Here is a 5,230-nt window from a genome sequence, read left to right as displayed (position 1 = left end):
GGCCGAGGCAGGAGGATAGCTTGAGCTCAGGAGTTCGAGACCAGCCTGAGCAAGAGCAAAACCCCGTCTCTTAAAAAAAAAAAAAAAATAGTTCATTTCTTTTTGTGAGTAGTATTCCATGGTATGAATATACCACAATTTGTTTATTCACCTACTGAGGGACATTTTGGTTATGTCCAGTTTTTTCATATTAGAGATAAGACTGCTGTGGACATTCATGTGCAGTTTTTGTGTGGATGGAAATTTTCGTTTATTTGGGATAAATGCCCAGTAGTGCGACTAAGTGTATGGTAAGTGCCTTTTAGTCATTTAGGAAATTGACAGCATGTATTTGGATCATATTTTTTATCCATTCTGCCAAGTGTCGGGAGGTGAAAGTTCAAGTTTCCCACTTGGCCTCAATTGACACCCTTGAGGGCAATAGGGAAGGGCACCTCAATACTGCTTGGATGAGCAGAAGTTCCAGCTGTCCACTAGGCCTCCACTGACACCAACCTGTGTGGCAGGGGGAAGGTGGCTCCTTACTGCTCCCCGTGTGACCTCACACAATGGGGGTGGGGCACCCCTCAATACAGCCGGGTGCATGTAGAAGTCTAGGTTCCCCACATTGCCTTTGCTGATAAGACTGGGGCGGGGCTGCAGTGTTTTTGGTTGGAGTAGGGTGAGCATAATGCTAGACTACCCGTTTCTTGGTCCTTTGACTAGGTAGAGCCAGTGTTTCTGGAAGCTATTTTTTCTTTTCTTTATTTTTCTTTTTTTATTTTTTTGGTCTGCGCCATTGGTGCTTCTGGATTGCTGGCTTCTCCAGCACAGTCCAGGATATATGAAGCCAAAACCAAACTCCCGTTCATCCAGATAACCCATTGCTGTGTCTTTCCTCAGACTTCAAAGTCTCTAGTTAATCTGCTTTTCTGAGCTTTGTGTTTGCTTTATATATAATGCCCAGGGTTTTTAGCAGTACGTTGCGAGAAGAATAGGGAGAAGTGTATCTATTCCATGTTTGTCCCATAACTGGCATCTGACAAAGTGCTTTTAAATGGCCATTTCTCCTCTAAAAGCACAAATCTGATCATGTCTCCACCCTTCTTGAAACCCTCTTAAAGCACCCAACAATCTAAAGGATAAAATTCTAACCCCTTAATGTTGATATTTAAGACTCTTCACTATCTCACCACAAGTAAAAACAATCATATCTTCTGCAGCGGCCCACCATGCACATGTCCTCACCAGCTACAGAGAATTTCTTATGCACCACTTCTTCAGCGTGCTGTGCTTTTTCATGGTTCCTTGTTCTGCGCATGCTAGTCCATCTGCAGTCTGCTGGCCCTACCTTTCTCCTCTTCCCTGATGGCACGCACCTAGCTTTCCTTCAAACCTACCTCTTACATTACCTACAGTGAAGTCTTCTGAGACTCTCCCGCAGTTATTTGATCCCTTCTCAGTGCCACCCTAGCAGTGTGAACACACCTTGATAACTTATTTAACATTTCTTCTTTGAGTTGATCTCTTCTACCAGAGCTCTTTGAGGTGGGATTGTCTTTATACGTTTCTGTCCCAATAGATTGTAAATTCTTCGAGGTTAGACTGTGCCTGTCTTATTTATCAGTGTATCTGCAGCACATAGCACCATGCCTGGCATGTAGTTGGCACTCAACAAATATTTATTAAATGAATAAGTGAGTGGTTACTTTCAGATAGTAGAGCAACCAAAAATTGTTATTAGCTGTGTTACTAGGCTTTTGTCATTACCATATATTCCTTTTAATTTTTCCTCTCAATGAAGTGACTTTGGAAAAGTATAATGATAATTTAACCACTTCCATGTCCTGCTACTTTCTTCCTTCCTAAGGACTTCTGGCTTTCAGATTGTTTTCATACACATCTGCTGCCACCACTGGTATTGTCAAGAGGTTAACCATTTGAGAGCAAGGCTGTCCTGTTGGTTGGGTACGTGGTCCCCAAAGCCCATTCTTCAGGCCATTCTGAACCATCAATCTCGTCTTTACTAGACTGAAGCCCCTACTTTTGACCAGTTACATCAGGGCAGGTACTTTCTTTGCTGAACATCCCAGAACTTTTGCTTTTATTGAGAAATAAAATCTTTGTGGGTTTATAGTCACCTTGCTTATCTATCTTTTGACTGTGTTGGCTGGGAGGATTCTAGTAGTAACTCTTCTTAGTGAGATTTCAGCATCTGACATTTAAGATTATAATTGCTTCTTTCATTTTTATGACCCTTTACTCAAGCCATATATACATCCTTGTCAACCTCAAATTATTCAGCATGGATTATCACAATGCTTACAATAACTCAGTGGGTTAAGTTGTGTATATATATGTACACATACACAGATACAGACACACAAACACATGATATTAAGGATTTTGCTGGTCAAACATATTCTCTTATACCCATTGATCCTTTTTAAGGACTCTGATCCTTTGACTCCTATATTTTGTTCTCTTTATTATGGCCATTGGTTTCTCTCAGCTGTGGTCAATATCTGATCCCAATACTGTATATAAATTCATGTGCACATAATTGCTGCACTTACCAAAGCTATTTAATAGGGACAGGCACTGTTACACTTTTTGTGTGCATAATTTTTAAATTCTTAAAGCCACTCTGCAAGGTAGGTGTTATTATCTGTTTCATACAGACAAGGGAACTGAGATTTCGAGAACTAGTAATTACCTGAGCCAGAATTAGCTCTGACCCCAAGCCCATGTTCTTTTCACTATACCACTCTGCCTTTCAATAAAAAGGCCTAATGTCAAATTGAATCTTTAAAAGATCGAATAATTCACATAATCACAATTTCTCCTAATATCCCAACTTGTACCCCCTCATTCAAGGCTCTAGGTCTTGATTCTATTACAAAAAATTATGCTATTCTCTCTTTAGTAAGACAGCAGTGGAAAGAGGGAAATGTGGCCAAAGAATGTTCCTGGTATATGTGGTAAATTTGGGGGTTCTGTTGCCTAGAGGCTCATTCACATGGCATTTGTCCTCATAGACTTTCTCAAGCATTCAGGTCCTTCTGTTCCTTTGAAAAAACCAGGGACAACACTTGTTTCTATGTCTAAAAGGCCCTAAACAGGTAACTGACTACCCAAAAAGTCCTGTGGGTGGCACTTGCTAGCGGTAGAAAACGGTATCTGATGTATAAAATGGCTCCTTTCTCAGAAGCGTCTGGTACTAAACCATAGTAAGCATTTTTGACAAATTATACGGCTATCCATAGAAGAACTGAGGATTTTTTCCTTTAGTGTCTGAGTCAGTGGCTCCTCCTTTCCTTATTTCCTTCAGGTACTGTCCACATCCTGCGGGGCTGGAGGGGGTCGTGTGTGGACGGGTGCTGGTAACAAGAAGGTGAGTCAAGAGTGGTGAGGTTGTGTAGCTGAGTAAAGGGGGTACCGGAGCCCCAGTATCCTTCTTTGTCACTCCCTCAACAAGCAGGAAGCCAATAGATGGTGCAGCTTACCTATAGGAGTAAGTGAGGAGGAGTTCCAACATTAATAGGAGGGTTTCCGCTGCCATCCTGGCCCCTGAGCAGGGATAGGTGGCTGGAATTCACAACAAGTGACAGCCCTGCTCCCAGCTACTTGTTGGCACATGGTGAATAACAGCCATGCTACCATGAGACATGTTCCTAATGCCTTTCTGAAAGTTCCAGCCCAGGCAAGCGTGGTCCTCTGAGAAGCAGGAACACAGCTCCTCCAGAGGGTCATGAAAAATGAGCAGTAGTGACCTTTATTCCTTGCTTTCTCTCTGTCTGAAATGGAAAGAGAAGTTCCATACTGCTCAAGTCTGGAGCACACCTGTGCAGCTCTGGAGCTGGTGTCGTCCGTTCCTCTGGTGGTGTCCACCTGCTCCCCCCATGTAGCATCACGTAACTTCAGCTGCCTTGGCTCATTGGTATTCCCAGTTTATCCTTCCCTTCAGTCCCTTAGAAATAAGTAGTTATCTTCCGGGGTGGATCAGCTCATTCCTCCAGTGTATTTTCTACCTCTTGAAAGGGGGTGCCTTAAGCTGGGGCATCTGGGATTACTGACTCCAGAGCTGGTGCTTTATACATTCTGGGACAACAGATGTCTCCTGGGATTGCCCAGGCAAACCAAGATAAAGTCACCTAACCCAGATGGCTAATAGCCACCTAACCAACTTGTAGGAATTAAATGAATGTACCCCTAGGCACAGTGTGGTAAGATTAAGGATTTGATTAAGTGAGCCACTGGTAGGACACTCTTCCTTTGGTGTTTCAACTCTCCGCACTACATTTAATCTGCTGATCTGTGCCTCCCTTCCTATGGCTTTTCTTCTTTCTTCCTTTACTTCTTGTCCTTGGCTTGTTGCCCTCTTCATTTCTGCCAGACCTATGCCCCTGACTGCCTGGGATTAACAAGAGGGTTTTACAACTCTGCTTACCCTCTTTTCGCTTGGTTCCAAGGCTGGTAGCAGCCAAGCCCATTATTCTGGGTCCTGACCTGTTTGGTGGAGTTGTTGCCTCACTTCCCTGACCTTGCTCTTAGGGCCTGGGCACTCCTAGGAGTTAGGGGCAGGGTGGGGTTAGGGCTGAAACCCATTTGCACAGACACATTCTGATTTTATGTTCTATTAACAACTTTATTCTCCAGGCGAATACTTCCTTTTCCACCCCTCTATCGTTCACCCTTGGGTTCACATACAGGGATCTCACAGTATCTTCTTACATGTGCAAACATACCCTGAAATCTTAAGGCTAGAGGCACAGAAGTCCCTGCCTGGTAGGCCCTGCTGGCCCTTCACTGCCACCTGGCTGCTTGCCTCCAAAAGGGAGAGCAGGAGTGACTGCAACAGTCTGTCCCAGCAGTAGGTGGGAGGCCAGTGTCTGTGAAGGGGACTAGTACGTCCTGGTCTGGAATCTGAGCACAGCAGGAAGCTCCAGCCTGAGGCTGGGAGGTGTGTTTGGGGCCAAATATTGTCCATCCCTGAAAACCCTCCTGCATCCCCCGGAGGCACCCGCACTCAGATCAATCAGTGTCATGTAGGGGATCACTGAGTGTCAGCTCTAGCCCTCGTGCCCCAGTGTCCCAATCTGTGTCCCGGCCCACTGCTTCTCAGGATAGGAAGTGCTGCGGGGCCCGCTGTGGGCAGTCGTGAACGTCACATACAGCAGACAATGTCTGGGATTGCTACTTTCATTTCCCTGGAGGGTAGTGAGGCAGAAAGTGCAGAGCAGAAAGAGGA

Source organism: Eulemur rufifrons, chromosome 6 (assembly GCF_041146395.1).
Source record: "Eulemur rufifrons isolate Redbay chromosome 6, OSU_ERuf_1, whole genome shotgun sequence".
Lineage (NCBI taxonomy): Eukaryota > Metazoa > Chordata > Mammalia > Primates > Lemuridae > Eulemur > Eulemur rufifrons.
Note: the sequence above shows the minus strand (reverse complement) of the source record.